At 39.4% G+C, this 16,592-nt stretch overlaps 6 non-coding genes across 6 annotated transcripts; all 6 read left to right on the forward strand.

Annotated features, from left to right (window-relative positions):
- The first annotated feature begins 2,052 nt into the window (after positions 1–2,052).
- Positions 2,053–2,134, forward strand: trnan-auu (transfer RNA asparagine (anticodon AUU)). Its single transcript has one exon. It is a non-coding gene; the product is annotated as a tRNA-Asn (tRNA).
- A 305-nt stretch (positions 2,135–2,439) lies between these two features.
- trnas-uga (transfer RNA serine (anticodon UGA)) lies at positions 2,440–2,521 on the forward strand. Its single transcript has one exon. It is a non-coding gene; the product is annotated as a tRNA-Ser (tRNA).
- A 1,047-nt stretch (positions 2,522–3,568) lies between these two features.
- Positions 3,569–3,650, forward strand: trnas-aga (transfer RNA serine (anticodon AGA)). Its single transcript has one exon. It is a non-coding gene; the product is annotated as a tRNA-Ser (tRNA).
- Positions 3,651–5,070: 1,420 nt separating this feature from the next.
- Positions 5,071–5,152, forward strand: trnas-aga (transfer RNA serine (anticodon AGA)). The gene has a single exon. It is a non-coding gene; the product is annotated as a tRNA-Ser (tRNA).
- A 659-nt stretch (positions 5,153–5,811) lies between these two features.
- trnas-uga (transfer RNA serine (anticodon UGA)) lies at positions 5,812–5,893 on the forward strand. Its single transcript has one exon. It is a non-coding gene; the product is annotated as a tRNA-Ser (tRNA).
- A 292-nt stretch (positions 5,894–6,185) lies between these two features.
- Positions 6,186–6,267, forward strand: trnas-aga (transfer RNA serine (anticodon AGA)). Its single transcript has one exon. It is a non-coding gene; the product is annotated as a tRNA-Ser (tRNA).
- The last annotated feature ends 10,325 nt before the right edge of the window (positions 6,268–16,592 follow it).

Genomic DNA, 16,592 nt, shown 5'->3' on the forward strand with positions numbered 1-16,592 from the left:
AACATCAGACAGTACATTATCACTTGGATCTACGATGACCAGAGGACAACTCAATTCAGACAACTTCATTTAGTTTACCCAATATGCAGAAATTTCACATTTAGTCATTAAGTGGTGTTCTGCTCACCTTAATCTTGGCGCCTGATTGTCTGAATGAAGCTGTCCCTCCTATCACCTCGAGGCGTCCTCCCTCGGAAGGGGTCGGTCGCACGGAACGGTGGTCCTTCAGCCTTCAAACCTCGTGTCACGGCACCATTTTGTTAGATTCGGTTCTTTTAGTAGGAGGCTCAAGAACGGACCGCAGTAATTCAAGTGAAAATGAAGTGTTTATTGGTAGTCACACATCAAAGCATATCAGCGCTGGGCTCAGTGGAACAGAGCTCCCGCAGGAAGTCTGTCAGACTGGCCATGATTTCCGGTTATCATGTTTATTTATAGTGTCATAGGTTGGACTCACATTCGACCGAGTATGATTGGACATGAGTAGGTTCAACATGCTTCGTCATATTCTCTGGATCAGCCCAAAACAATGTGTGTGTGTGAATCTGCCCTTGCTTTCCCAGGCTTTCCTAATTGTTTTGTCTTTCTACTCCTGGATCACTTTAGGTCATATGGAAAAGTACTGAGCCCTATTTCATTCATAATGTCTAAGAACAAAGCCAATTTTAACAGATTTGAAATCCATTGGGGTCTCCCCGCGTAGGTTCAAATCCTGCCGACAACGATAAATTTACCGACTCAGGATTGCTCAAAGTTAACCTGCAAAAAAGCACAATTTATTTAAAGGGACACTATGTAATTTCTTCCCCCATCTAGTGGTGCAATTTTATTTTGCAAAGTTGAATGAATTTGCTCTCTAGCGCCTCACGTTTTCAAATGTGCGCTGCAACTTCTTGAACTACGGCAAGCGGAATGTGTCAAGATTCAAGAAGCTATAGCTTCAGACTCAAGGTCCATACAAACAAAAAGAAATCAAGACACACAGTACAAAGGATTACATAACACACATACAACAACACTATGAATACAGATGACAGATAACATGTCAGATAACATAATATCTCCTTTGGTGTGCAAGCAATGCAATTAGTCATATTCCGGGAATTACCGGAAGTGACGTCGACGCAGCGTTAGCATTAGCCTGCGTTAGCAATAGGAGCATTAGCAGCGGTAAATAAACTCCCGGTAAACTTACAAACTTTCTAATGCCTCGTTTTGTGAGTTAAGAGCCTATGTGTACTACGGCAGAAGTTTGGTAACAATCAATGCATTATTAGTGGGATCATTTACGAGATAAAATCTATTTAGCATTTTTTTTTTTTTTTTTAAACTTTATTAGTAAATCAACAAAATAACAGTTTACAAATGTGAGCATAACGCCAAAAAGAAGATATCCAGGGGGAGCATAGGAATAATAATAAAAAGAAGAAGATGATGCACTTACAAAAAGAAAGCTAATGAACACAAAGACATATGTGCCAAGGAATAAAATCTATTTAGCATTAGCGGCTGTAATAAGCCACTTGGCGGAAATGACGTCACAATGACGTCATTTCTGCTTGTAGGCCTGGTGGGGAAATCGAGATTCGAAGTGCTTTATGTCCCTCTCGGCACTTCGTCATTTTTCATAGACCGGAAGGACATGGCAGCCTCCATAGAGCTTACCTGCTCTATGTAGATACAGACAAGTTATTCTTCACTCAGGAGGATAAGTGAGATTTTTGACAGAGATCATTTTACACCAATGAGGACTAACTTATGAATGAATATGTTGATTTGAGCTAATAAATGACTTAATTTATTACATAGTGTCCCTTTAAACAAAACTAAGGCCAGACGACTTGCTGATCACAAAAGCTTCCGCAAAGATTGATTTCTAAAGACACACAGTTCCTTGAGAGAACCCCATTTCGAAGACTGACCATTTTTCATAAACACAATAACAGCTTTTTCTTGATCCCCATAAATTAGGTCTTTCTCAGGAGTTGAAGTCCTTCATGAAAATGATGAATCGTAACCATTGAATGTCAAAGGTGAAGACACATGTATGTAGTTGTCGTGGCCGAGAGGTTAAGGCGATGGATTATTAATCCATTGGGGTCTCCCCGCGTAGGTTCAAATCCTGCCGACAACGATAACTTCACCTACTCAGGATTGCTCAAAGTTAACCTGCAAAAAAGCACAAGTTCCTTCTACCATTTGCTTAAACAAAACTAAGGCCAGATGTCTTGCTGATCACAAAAGCTTCCGCAAAGAATGATTTCTGAAGACACACAGTTCCTTCAGAGGACCCCATTTCGAACACTGACCATTTCTCATAAACACAATGAAAGCTTTTTCTTGATCGCCATAACTTAGGTCTTTCTCAGGAGTTGAAGTCCTTCATGAAAATGATGAATCGTAACCATTGAATGTCAAAGGTGAACACACATGTATGTTGTTGTCGTGGCCGAGAGTTCAAGGCGATGGATTTGAAATCCATTGGGGTTTCCCCGCGTAGGTTCAAATCCTGCCGACAACGGTAACTTTACCTACTCAGGATTGCTCAAAGTTAACCTGCAAAAAAGCACAAGTTCCTTCTACCATTTGCTTAAACAAAACTAAGAACACACGTCTTGCTGATCACAAAAGCTTCCGCAAAGATTGATCTCTGAAGACACACAGTTCCTTCCTCAGACCCCATTTCGAAAACTGACCATTTCTCATAAACACAATGAAAGCTTTTTTTTTATCGCCATAACTTGGGTCTGTCTCAGGAGTTGAAGTTCTTCATGAAAATGATGAATCGTAACCGTTCAATTTCAAAGGTGAACACACATGTATGTCGTTGTCGTGGCCGAGAGGTTAAGGCTGTGGATTAGAAATCCATTGGGGTCTCCCCGCGTAGTTTCAAATCCTGCCGACAACGATAACTTTATCGACTCAGGATTGCTCAAAGTTAACCTGCAAAAAAGAACAATTTCCTTCCACAATTTATTTAAACAAAACTAAGGCCAGACGTCTTGCTGATCACAAAAGCTTTCGCAAAGATTCATCTCTGAAGACACACAGTTCCTTGCGAGGACCCCATTTCGAAGACTGACCATTTCTCATAAACACAATAACAGCTTTTTCTTGATCGCCATAACTTTGGTATTTCTCAGGAGTTGAAGTCCTTCATGAAAATGATGAATCATAACTGTTGAATGTGGCCGAGAGGTTAAGGCGATGGATTAGAAATCCATTGGGATCTCCCCGCGTAGGTTCAAATCCTGCCAACAACGATAACTTTACCGACTCAGGATTGCTCAAAGTTAACATGCAAAAAAGCACAAGTTCCTTCTACCATTTGCTTAAAAAAAACTAAGGCCACACGTCTTGCTGATCACAAAAGCTTCCGCAAAGATTGATCTCTGAAGACACAGAGCTCCTTCCTCGGACCCCATTTCGAAAACTGACCATTTCTCATAAACACAATGAAAGCTTTTTTTTTATCGCCATAACTCAGGTCTGTCTCAGGAGTTGAAGTTCTTCATGAAAATGATGAATCGTAACCGTTGAATTTCAAAGGTGAACACACATGTATGTCGTTGTCGTGGCCGAGAGGTTAAGGCGATGGATTAGAAATCCATTGGGGTTTCCCCGCGTAGGTTCAAATCCTGCCGACAACGATAACTTTATCGACTCAGGATTGCTCAAAGTTAACCTGCAAAAAAGCACAATTTCCTTCCACAATTTATTTAAACAAAACTAAGGCCAGACGTCTTGCTGATCACAAAAGCTTCCGCAAAGACTGATTTCTGAAGACACACAGTTCCTTGAGAGGACCCCATTTCGAAGAATGACCATTTCTCATAAACACAATAACAGCTTTTTCTTGATCGCCATAACTTTGGTATTTCTCAGGAGTTGAAGTCCTTCATGAAAATGATGAATCGTAACCGTTGAATGTCAAAGGTGAACACACATGTATATAGTTGTCGTGGCCGAGAGGTTAAGGCGATGGATTAGAAATCCATTGGGGTCTCCCAGCGTAGGTTCAAATCCTGCCAACAACGATAACTTTACCGACTCAGGATTGCTCAAAGTTAACATGCAAAAAAGCACAAGTTCCTTCTACCATTTGCTTAAAAAAAACTAAGGCCACACGTCTTGCTGACCACAAAAGCTTCCGCAAAGATTGATCTCTGAAGACAAAGAGCTCCTTCCTCGGACCCCATTTCGAAAACTGACCATTTCTCATAAACACAATGAAAGCTTTTTTTTTATCGCCATAACTCAGGTCTGTCTCAGGAGTTGAAGTTCTTCATGAAAATGATGAATCGTAACCGTTGAATTTCAAAGGTGAACACACATGTATGTCGTTGTCGTGGCCGAGAGGTTAAGGCGGTGGATTAGAAATCCATTGGGGTCTCCCTGCGTAGGTTAAAATCCTGCCGACAACGATAACTTTATCAACTCAGGATTGCTCAAAGTTAACCTGCAAAAAAGCACAATTTATTTAAACAAAACTAAGGACAGATGTCTTGCTGATCACAAAAGCTTCCATAAAGATTGATTCCTGAAGACACACAGTTCCTTGCTAGGACCCCATTTCGAAGACTGACCGTTTCTCATTAACACAATAACAGCTTTTTCTTGATCGCCATAACTTTGGTATTTGTCAGGAGTTGAAGTCCTTCATGAAAATGATGAATCATAGCTGTTGAATGTGGCTGAGAGGTTAAGGCGATGGATTTGAAAGCCATTGGGGTCTCCCCGCGTAGGTTTAAATCCTGCCGACAACGATAACTTTACCGACTCAGGATTGCTCAAAGTTAACCTGCAAAAAAGCACAAGTTCCTTCCACAATTTATTTAAACAAAACTAAGGCCAGACGTCTTGCTGATCACTAAAGCTTCAACAAAGATTGATCTCTGAAGACACACAGTTCCTTCCTCGGACCCCATTTCGAAAACTGACCATTTCTCATAAACACAATTAAAACTTTCTTTTATCGCCATAACTTAGGTCTGTCTCAGGAGTTGAAGTCCTTCATGAAAATGATGAATCGTAACCGTTGAATTTCAAAGGTGAACATACATGTATGTCGTTGTCGTGGCCAAGAGGTTAAGGCGATGGATTAGAAATCCATTGGGGTCTCCCCGCGTAGGTTCAAATCCTGCCGACAACGATAAATTTACCGACTCAGGATTGCTCAAAGTTAACATGCAAAAAAGCACAATTTCCTTCCACAATTTATTTAAACAAAACTAAGGACAGACGTCTTGCTGATCACAAAAGCTTCCGCAAAGATTGATTCCTGAAGACACACAGTTCCTTGCTAGGACCCCATTTCGAAGACTGACCATTTCTCATAAACACAATAACAGCTTTTTCTTGATCGCCATAACTTTGGTATTTCTCAGGAGTTGAAGTCCTTCATGAAAATGATGAATCGTAACTGTTGAATGTGGCTGAGAGGTTAAGGCGATGGATTTGAAAGCCATTGGGATCTCCCCGCGTAGGTTTAAATCCTGCCGACAACGATAACTTTACCGACTCAGGATTGCTCAAAGTTAACCTGCAAAAAAGCACAAGTTCCTTCCACAATTTATTTAAACAAAACTAAGGCCAGACGTCTTGCTGATCACTAAAGCTTCAACAAAGATTGATCTCTGAAGACACACAGTTCCTTCCTCGGACCCCATTTCGAAAACTGACCATTTCTCATAAACACAATTAAAGCTTTTTTTTATCGCCATAACTTAGGTCTGTCTCAGGAGTTGAAGTCCTTCATGAAAATGATGAATCGTAACCGTTGAATTTCAAAGGTGAACACACATGTATGTCGTTGTCGTGGCCGAGAGGTTAAGGCGATGGATTTGAAATCCATTGGGGTCTCCCCGCGTAGGTTCAAATCCTGCCGACAACGATAACTTTACCGACTCAGAATTGCTCAAAGTTAACCTGCAAAAAAGCACAATTTATTTAAACAAAACTAAGGCCAGACGTCTTGCTGATCACAAAAGCTTCCGCAAAGATTGATTTCTGAAGACACACAGTTCCTTGCGAGGACCCCATTTCGAAGACTGACCATTTCTCATAAACATAATAACAGCTTTTTCTTGATCGCCATAAATTAAGTCTTTCTCAGGAGTTGAAGTCCTCCATGAAAATGATGAATCGTAACCGTTGAATGTCAAAGGTGAACACACATGTAGGTCGTTGTCGTGGCCGAGAGGTTAAGGCGATGGATTAGAAATCCATTGGGGTCTCCCCGCGTAGGTTCAAATCCTGCCGACAACGATAAGTTTACCGACTCAGAATTGCTCAAAGTTAACCTGCAAAAAAGTACAAGTTCCTTCCACAATTTGTTTAAACAAAACTAAGGCCAGACGTCTTGCTGATCACGAAAGCTTCCGCAAACATTGTTCTCTGAAGACACACTGCTCTTTGCTATGACCAAATTTCGAAGACTCACCGTTTCTTATTATGCCCATTTGAAAATGTTACACTTCGACAACAAAAGGCTGCAGCTTAAAAGTGTTTGGATATAAAGGGATACTTTAAAGTGGACCCAAAGTTTGTGAAGCCGGTAATTTCATTCATCTAATTTGCACTGATGACATCACTCTGTGGCGGCGTCTTGAATTGCACAACTTCTAGTGAACACTGGATTTTGAACACATTTACACACATTTTTTTTGTGAACCAGTTCTTAATTCATTTGCACAACTATGAACAAAGATAGCCCAAGTTAGGATTTATTTTTTATCATTTTATCAACAAAAACAAAAAATGAAAGTCAGTGAAAGGCCAGGAGGCCAGAGAACCTAAAAGTTAGAGGGCTTAGAACCTGTCAAATCTCTGTCTTCTCGGTAGCCAACAGGCTTGTCAATGTGCCTAATCCACCACTGGTACAATCCATGTTGTCATTACCAGTGATACACTTGGTTCCAGCACCACTCAGACTGAGTGTCCACCACAAACCCTCGCATCACAGCTCACTGGATGGTCCTTTCATTTCAGTGCAGCTAGTTAATTATTCAGAACAACTTGGTGCTTCAGAGACACAGTCTGAAAGTGAACAATTTTCCTGAATTTTCACTCTGTAACTCTTCATCTGAGGTACTACAATAGTGGCCAACATTATTCTTTTTTTCAGTGCTGTCAGTAGCTAACTCGTTAACTCGACAACTAATATCAACCCATGCAGCACTCCCAAAGCCAACGAACTGCTCAACATCACATTCTTCACCTCAACAAGATGGCGTTATACTTTTAAAAAAAATGTTTTTGATTGCTTTTATTCCGATCTTTTTTCCCTGACAATGTTTTAACTGTAAAGATTTTTTTAGAGTGGGAGTTCAGCTGGCAAAATACGCTCACTTCACCTCACGTTTCAGTTCCCCTTTAAGCTGTGAGTTTCTCGGCACACTGGCTGGCTGTGACTGATGGCCTCGGACCTGCAAAGGTTGAGCTATCATTAGCATCTTATCACTTGCTGATAAGACTGCCCAGATTATGGTATCCCACAGGGTTCTGAAATTTTGTTTTCAGAAGAAATACTTTCATTGGGCTCTATCATCAGAAAACACAAGAAACATTTTCATTGTTTTGCTGATAACACCTTGATCTATTTATCAATGATGCTTGAGGAAACAAATCAGTTACTCATATTACAGTTTAAAGGCCCGTGGCCAGATGCTGAAAACTGTGTAGTTTCATGACTAAAACTGTGTGGATGCAGAAAGGTAGAAATGTGAATAAGTATTGTTTTCATAAAGCTTATTTATAAAGCTGAGTGTGCGTATGGTTCTCTTTTATGAATTTCTGTAATTAAGAAACTAAACGCACACGCACAAACCCGATTTCCACTAAAAATTGTTAGCCATGAATGCATACAGATTCTACCCTAATTAGTCATTTGCATATCAAAACACCAACTGAAACCACTGAATAGGCATGATAATGAAAGCAACAGTAAAGAAGAAGCACGGTTTTACCAAATAAAAAACAGACACTCAATGGTAAAGCAGAGGAAAGGGAAATCAGTTTTAGTAGGTGTCTCTGTTCTGTGATCACAAACAGAACAAAAACTACTGAATCAAAAGAAAAATAATAAGCAATCAGCTCTAAGTTCAGAACAAACAATCCTGCAGAGGTACAAAAGAAATGGTCGGATTATAAACCAGCGGTCAACATGCGCATCATCTATCTAACTCATCACATCAGGGATGCAGCAGAAGACTGAAAAGTCCTGTGTTAATGAACAGCATGTATCTGTGTGGAGATGATCATGAGGAGACACAGATGTGGAACTGGATCATGGGATGTTTGCTGTTTTCTTAAACAGCTCTATGAAAGCTTATGAGACAATCTCTTCCCAGAAAATTCAGAGCCATCTCTAAATATTCATTTTCTTTTCAAAGTCTCAGAGAGATCCTCCTCCTCCATTACACATGGCTGATTATAGCTCCAACAACTACTGTAAAAAGGGAGCATACTGTGAAACCTGACGAGTGCCCACATCAGAATGAAAGATCTATCACTATTATTCTGTGCTATCACTGAAACTTGTTTCTCTTTTTCCATTTTCACCTCATATCGGGTTACACTGCTTTGAAACCGTAGGTACGCATTGTCTGAAGAATACATGAGGTGCACACATTCTCACTGCACAATCTTCTTTTATAAATACCAGCTGTGAGCGGGAAAAAGTGTGGACCTGATTTTTATATGTATGTATCTGGACCATGGATGAGCAGTAATTTCTAGATTTCTAAACTCAGCATCATCCGAGGCCCATATTATTTTGGCCTTAAACATGTCAGAAACTGCTTTGGAGAGCATTATCTTGGCTTCCAGTTCTACTGTGAAGAACCTTGGAGACATTTGTGACTGAGATCTTTAGGTTCACACAGTTTCTTCCATCTCCAGAACATTATCAAAATCACCTGCTTCCTGAAAAATTAGGAATACAAAAGCCTTCTTATAACTTACAAAGCCCTTTAAGGCATAGCTTATTTTACTAACAACAAGTTTATTGTACCCCATCAATCCACAAGAACTCTTTGTTCCATGAGATTCCTCAAATCTGAGGCCCCTCTCTTGTGACCCAGACTCTGTTTTTAAGGTTAAAACTTACCCTTTTTGAATAACTTATTGATATTTGAGGTATTTCTGGTGCTCTGCTTGTTTTGAATACCCTTAAGTATTGTTTTCTTTTCTACCTTTCCTTTGAATTTCTACTTTTATTGCTGTTTATATTCATCTTTTATCATCATTTGTGAATTCTTCCTTTTTTGGTTGCACTTGTGTTTGAGAAGATGGTACATGAATAAAGTCAATTAGTTGAATCCTTTTAAATAAATTGGAATTTTCCTCTTGTGGGTGGATAGTAATAATTTAATAATCATTGGGCCTCATGCAAGAACCGTTCGTACGCACAGATTTGTACTTAAATCGTGCGTACGAGTGATTTAAGAGAAATTGTGCATTCACCAATCTTTTCGTATTTTACGTTTTCTTTCAGGTACGAACAGAATTTACGAGTGATCCAGACCTGTCGTAGGAGTTTCGTAAAATAGTCCGCTGTTATTCCAATCAAGTTTGGATTGTATATTTAATTACTTTGAAGCAAACATAAATAAATATATACATCCTACCCCATAATGATGCTGACATTATTCTGTTTGACTTAAATTACGCACTAATTCAAGGTTAATTTGACTCTGTATATAACAAGGTTAATGGGAAGTGTAACCAGCGGCTGATTTTCTACTTTCGGATGCCTTAGGCTCTTGGAAGAGAACGTGTGGAGACAGACGAATGGCTGACATCGTAATTAAGATTGTGGTGCTGCAAATATGCAGCTTGCTAGAGCCACAATTCCAGAGAGAAACACGCCGATCAAACCCAATTCCACCACACGCCCAGGTCCTCACCACCCTTGGATTTTTGGCCACTGGAACCTTTCAGAGGGAGATTGGAGACAGATCGGGGGTGTCCCAGTCCTCTGTGAGCCGTGCGCTCCCCTTGGTCATCAAAACTCTCAAAAGTTTATCACCCATGGTACATCAAATTCCCATACACCGCTGTCCAACAAGTACAAATTAAGAGGGACCTTCATGCCTTGGCTGGACTGCCAAACATAATCGGAGCACGAGACACTATACGCATCAAAGCACCCGTGCTGTCGTGGAGCGCACTGAGCTGAAGGCCAGGTGGGTGTGTCTCCATACAGCGGGGGGCAAATTGCTCTATAGCCCAAGGTGGACATGCCAGATTTGCACAATATTGCCATGAACTGCATGATGGAAATCGAGAAACTAATGAAATTTACACAACAGGAACGGTATGATGGTGGACCAAAGGCATTAAAGGTACTGGCATATAAATTAAAGAAACGGCAAGAGAGGTCACACATAACACAATTAAACACTCGTCAAAATAAAGTTATAATGGATAAAGACGAGATTGCAGAAGAATTTGCTAAGTATTACGAAGACCTCTATAAAACAGAGACAAAAGTTGATAATGAACTAATTCAGAACTATCTTAAAAAACTTGAAATACCGAAAGCAACACAAGCCAACAATTACATTAACAAAGCCTATTACACTTGAAGAGGTAAATGAGGAAATACAAGGTCTACAACAAGGAAAAGCACCAGGAGATGATGGCTTCTCAAATGAATTTTACAAAGCTTTTAAAGATCAACTTGGCTACCTACTGGTAAGAGCTTACAATCACGCACTTGACACAGGCAGATGGGCTCCAACATGGACATCATCTATTATCACTCTGATCCACAAAGAAGGAAAAGACCCGAAAAAGTGTTCATCCTACAGACCAATATCCCTATTAAATACAGATCATAAAATATTAACATCAATCCTTGCCAAACGGTTAAAATACATTATCCCTAATCTGATAAATACTGATCAATGTGGTTTTATCTCAGGTCGTCTCCTGTCAGATAATATACGACGAACACTAAACATAATTGATTATTCTAATAAAAATGAAGAAAATCTTATTTTATTGACATTAGATGCAGAAAAAGCTTTTGATTTAGTTTTATGGCCTTTTATGTTTGAAGTAATGTTGAGTTTTGGTTTTGAAGAAACATTTTGTAGATGGATTAAAGCAATGTACGCAACCCCGGTCTCAGTTGTTAAGACAAATGGTACATTATCAAGACGGTTATTAATTCAAAGAGGAACAAGACAAGGAGACCCCCTCTCTCCACTTCTTTCTACTTTTTATATTGAAATTCTAGCAATAGCTATAAGAAAAAATAAAAATATTAAAGGGATTACAATAGGAAAGGAAACGCATAAACTAGCACTATTCGCGGATGACATAATACTCTACTTGACCTCCCCAAAAGAATCACTACAACACCTGATGGGAGAAATAGAAAAATATAGTAAAATTTCAGGATATAAAATTAATAAAGGTAAATGTGAAGCTTTAACTAATGGTAGGGAAATGGATCAAGAACTAAAGCAATATTATAATGTTAGATGGGACTCACAAATAATAAAGTACTTGGGTATTTACATTAGCTCGGATTTGAGTGACCTGTATAATAACAACTATAACATCTTAGAAGCGAAGATAAATCACCTTCAATAGGTGGAAATTAATTCCTGATGGAATTTATAGTAGGGTAGAGACAATTAAAATGATGGTGCTTCCACAGGTTCTCTTTTTATTTCAAGCACTTTCCATTTCAGTACCACCAACATTTTTTAGAACTTGGAATAAAAAATTTGCAGATTTCATTTGGAATGGCAAAAAACATAGAATTAAATATGAGATATTAACTCAACCAAAAGAAGAGGGAGGTTTAGGGGTTCCACATATACAAAAGTACTACTTCGCAGCACAAATCCTAACAATAGTGAATTGGATGGGAGACGAATCTGGAACAAAATGGATTAATATTGAGAAAGAACTGTCGAATGGGTTACTTGGCTCTTTACCTTTCCTTAAAAAAGAGACACAAAAACAATATCTACTCACATTTTGTATTAGAAACACAATAAAGACTTGGAGACAATTATGCCATCATTTAAAAATTCATAGCGAAAGCGTGAAGCTAAGAAAAATAAGATATGACCCAGATTTTAAAGCACAAAAGGATGATAGCATATTAGACGCTTGGGCAAACACAGGATTGACCGTTTTTGCACAAGTTTTTGATAAAAACATAGTAGTTTCATTTCAAACTCTTGCAGAGAAATATGCTTTACCACAAAAACACTTTTTCAAAAATCTACAGGTTAGGAGCTATATTCAACAAAAGGTTGAAAAGGAAACAAATGATGTTTTAATTTTTTGTTAGAAAATAGAAACAAAAGTAGAAAGGGAGGTGGTCTAGCGAAGGCCTACAAAATAATACAAAGAATGACAAAAATAAAGTACAATGCAAAAGAAAAATGGGAGAATGAATTACTTATAAATATTACAGATAGTTCCTGGAGAGTGTCATGGATAGATCATTTCAAAACAACTCAGTCAAGATGCTGGAAGGAGTTTGGCTGGAAAATTAATCAAAGATTTTTTATGGTGCCTAAACAATGTGCTCATATCTCAGGAGCTGACATAAATTGTTGGCGAGGATGCGGAGAAGAAGGTACGCATACACATATACTCCTTACATGTTCTTTAAAGTGCTTATGAAACAAATTTTAATTGTTGGAATTTCACAGTTTTTGCTGCTGATTCTAAAGGTTCCAAGCCTTGCGATTAAAATGAGATATTGTCTGGATAATAATTTATCCGGGAAGTCATGTTAAAACGGGCTCAAAAGGAGCCACATTTTGTCTTTTTGTGCGAATTCTTTTTTTAATGCGTGACGTCATAGGGTTGACACAGAAGTTCTCGTAGTCTAACTGTAATGGCGGCATCTATGGCTAAGACATCACAGCACGGTGGAAAAAATTGTGTTGCTGGAGGAACAAATGGTGTTAGTTGCAAAAATAGCAGCTTCACTGAAGGCATCTCTCTGCACATGTTTCCCAAACCAAAAACTACTGGAACTGAGGCTGACAAGGAGAAGGCAAAGACGAGAGCACGGTGGATACAGTTTGTACGGAGGCATCGTCGTGATTTTGAAGTGTCCTCAACATCCGTGTTGTGCTCCGTACATTTCCATCACAACTGTTTCACAAAAAATGTGGAGATCGCAGGAATGGTTGGGAATAGGAGACGTCTTTTAGCTGAAGCTGTTCCAACTATTGACATCGCTGGACCTGGTGTGCCGACGGAGACTGTCCCTGCTCGAACTACTGCTCGGGCGCAAAGACAGGTGAGTCTGAAATTTCCAGATCGGACATTACTGGACTTGTTTTTTTATATATAATAATGTTCGCTTACTGTTCGCTTCTGAGAGGCAAGTGTCGACCACTGCTATTGGCTGAGAGCACGGTGGACCGTATCCCTGCCTGCTGCCGCCTGCCGATAGCTGCACCTGAATTGCTGCTCGGAAGCAGGGGACTGCTCGCTGCTACGACATCCGAGGCTCCGTGGATCAGTCCTACCGATGGCTGCTGTCAGTCGTGCCGAGGCCGGGTGCCCATCTCCCTGCCGCCGACCCGTGAGGATCCGCAGATGGGGCCGTGCACCGGAGGATCTCCGACCCTTTAATCCACGCCATTGTTTATTAAGCTTACATTAAAACCATGTTATTATCACATACGTTTTTTTTAAGTGGCTGGATTTCAAAGTGCCCCTTCGTTAGGTTTCAACGTGTCAAAGACAGCGCAGCAGAATGCCATATCTGCCAAACCGGCATGTTCAAATCTTTTCCAGTTTACCACAGCAAACATACACTATTGTGTCATTTGATTGATAACATCTTAATAATAATCAGCGTGTAGTAGGAGCGATGGCTGTTTTGTGCCGGCGATCCTGTGCCGAAAATGGTAACTTTCTTTAATTTCCATTACCCATACGGGAGGTGCAGAGAGCCTCTACAATATAGATATTAAATCGATTTGTGTGGCTTAAATTCAACGAAAGTTTTTCCACATAATGTTAGAGGTGTGTTCTTTCGACCTGCTGATGTTTGTATCAGAATTTTGGTTCCTTTATGAGATATAAGTCCATCAAATGTATGTTGTTTTCACAGCCAGCCATACTAGCAAATAAGGGAGTCAACCCTATGACGTCACGGTCATGTGGCCAATTTCGCACCAAAGGCCACATAATTCACACTTTTAAATGGCCGTTTTAACAAGTTATGCCCGGAAAATTTAGTTCAAGTTGGATTGATGGTTTTAGAAAAAGACAAAAATTTCATTTGAATGATAGATGAACATTTGTTTCAGTTCATCTTTACTAAAATCATTTTGGGAGGAGGTAAGGCGAGCTATTACATATATTTTTGATCTTAAACAACCTTTAACACCAGTAAACATACTAGGCATCGACTTACCAAATAAGATAAAAAGAATATACCGTAAACTTTTTCATCTTCTAAGACTTACTGCACTAAAGCAAATTACAAGATTATGGAAACAAAGTAAACAACCAGAGATTCGGCTATGGTATAAAACAATAGAAAGTGCTCTGGAAATGGAAAAAAATATATTAATTCGTAGAAATTGCTCAGAAAAATGGAAGGAAATGTATCCAGACAATATGTGCACTAAAATGCGCTTATATTTTGAAAACAGAACAACAATATAGGCTACTAAATTTTTTATGAAGATGTCCACAAAGTTTATGTATACCCCTCCACACCAACTCACTATATCGGCACATACATATTATTCAATACAACACCTACACTACACACACACACACACACACACACACCTACGGGAACGCCACTAAATATTTTCATTTTCTTTTTTTAAAATTTTTTTTTTCTATGTCACGCCCCCCCCCCCCTCTCTCTCTCTCTCTCTCTCTCTCTCCCTCTCTCTCTCTCTCTCTCTCTCTCTCTCTCTCTCTCTCTCTTACTTTTTCTCTCTCTGCCCCATTTTCTTGTATGCATATGTGTTTGTCTATGCGTCAACTGTCTAGTGTCATTTGTGTATATTTGTGTGAAAAAAAAAAAGTTTATATGGTGGTATGTTGAAATATAATGGAAAATAACTAGTCGTGTATGGGCATACACTGTGAACTGGAGGAAGAGAAAGAGGAAAGGGGAGAAAAAAAAATAATAATAATAAAAATAATTATATATATATTTTGATGATGATGAAATTGTATATGTTGTACAACTCTACCAATAAACAATGTGAAAAAAAAAAAATAAATAAATATTGCCATGAACGAGGGTCTCTAACCTGAACCAGCCCAGGCAGACCAGAAGGTGTGGTGCCAGAAGACCCCCCTCATGGACCACCCCATCAAAGAGCCATCGTGATGAGGCAACAACTGATTGCACGGCTTTAGTTGCAGTCATCGCCATCACTTTTTCCGAAGATTAGCGCGCTTGTTGAATCTGACGTGGCGTGTTCGTATGAGACAAAAAAAGTAAGAGAAATTTAGAATAAAAATATGAAAATGTTCTTGCATGAGGCCCATTGTCTTCTCCTTTCACATTGAGCATTGACGGTTTTTGAGGGCTGAATTTATTTGCTTCCCTGGAGACCATCATCATAAAACATCTGCAGGAAATGTTGACTTTCATGAAGAGAAATTGAACTGACAGGCAGAGGGGATCATTTCATTATTTATTTATTACAATGTGATTCCTTTTGAAGATTGACATTGCTACACGTCATGTCATCTTAATATTTATGTGCATATTGTGTTGGATTTGCATCTAAATTTGGCACGACTACTTTTAAGCACGACGCCATTTGTGCTGCTCATCTGTAATCCAGGTTCCCTTTGCTGCCGTTTTCCCCTTCTCAAACACGTTCACACATACAGTTTCTCAATAAATTGAAGTGATATTTATATCTGCGGCGAGTCACTTCAATAGATCTAAGAGCTGTCACTGAGGCTCAGCTACTCTCACACACTTGCAGAATATAAGTGTGAATGCAGATCAGGTGGAGGGCTGTCAGTGTTATCAATGAGATAGACAAGACAGATTGAAAACCCGAAGACTGAATAGCCTGAAGGAAAATAGTAACGGAGAGAAACAGCACTGCAGTTAAACCACAGCCTGGAAACATCATTTTTCAGTCAATGACAGACCGTCTCCACTGGTTCGGTCTTCCCCCTCTCTGTTCCATTCTTCCTCCACTCCTCCTCCACCTCGTCTTCATTTTATCTTCATTATTGTGCGAGTGTGTTTGTGTGAGTGGGATGTCTGACAGATTGGTGTCAGTTTGCTCTGCTGAGACCGTCTCTCTTGCCTTTCTAAACTCATCCTTGGTCGTTCTGTCATATAAGTGTCTCTGGTGCGAACCGTTAATTTCAGACAAACTCTGAGATTTGGTTTTAGTGCGCATCTTCTAAAAATCTCCAAGTTTCCTTATAAGCATGTTGTCATTGTTCTGAAAGACTGATAAAGGATAAATGTTTGGCTTACCGAAATCTCATTTTTTAGGTATCTTCAACTTAGACACTATGTCCACAAAAGCATTCCATCCTTTCCAGATTTTCCAACTAACAACACAATTGATCATATTCTCTCACTACCGCTAGATCGAAAT

Source organism: Odontesthes bonariensis, chromosome 8 (assembly GCF_027942865.1).
Source record: "Odontesthes bonariensis isolate fOdoBon6 chromosome 8, fOdoBon6.hap1, whole genome shotgun sequence".
In the NCBI taxonomy this organism is placed as follows: domain Eukaryota; kingdom Metazoa; phylum Chordata; class Actinopteri; order Atheriniformes; family Atherinopsidae; genus Odontesthes; species Odontesthes bonariensis.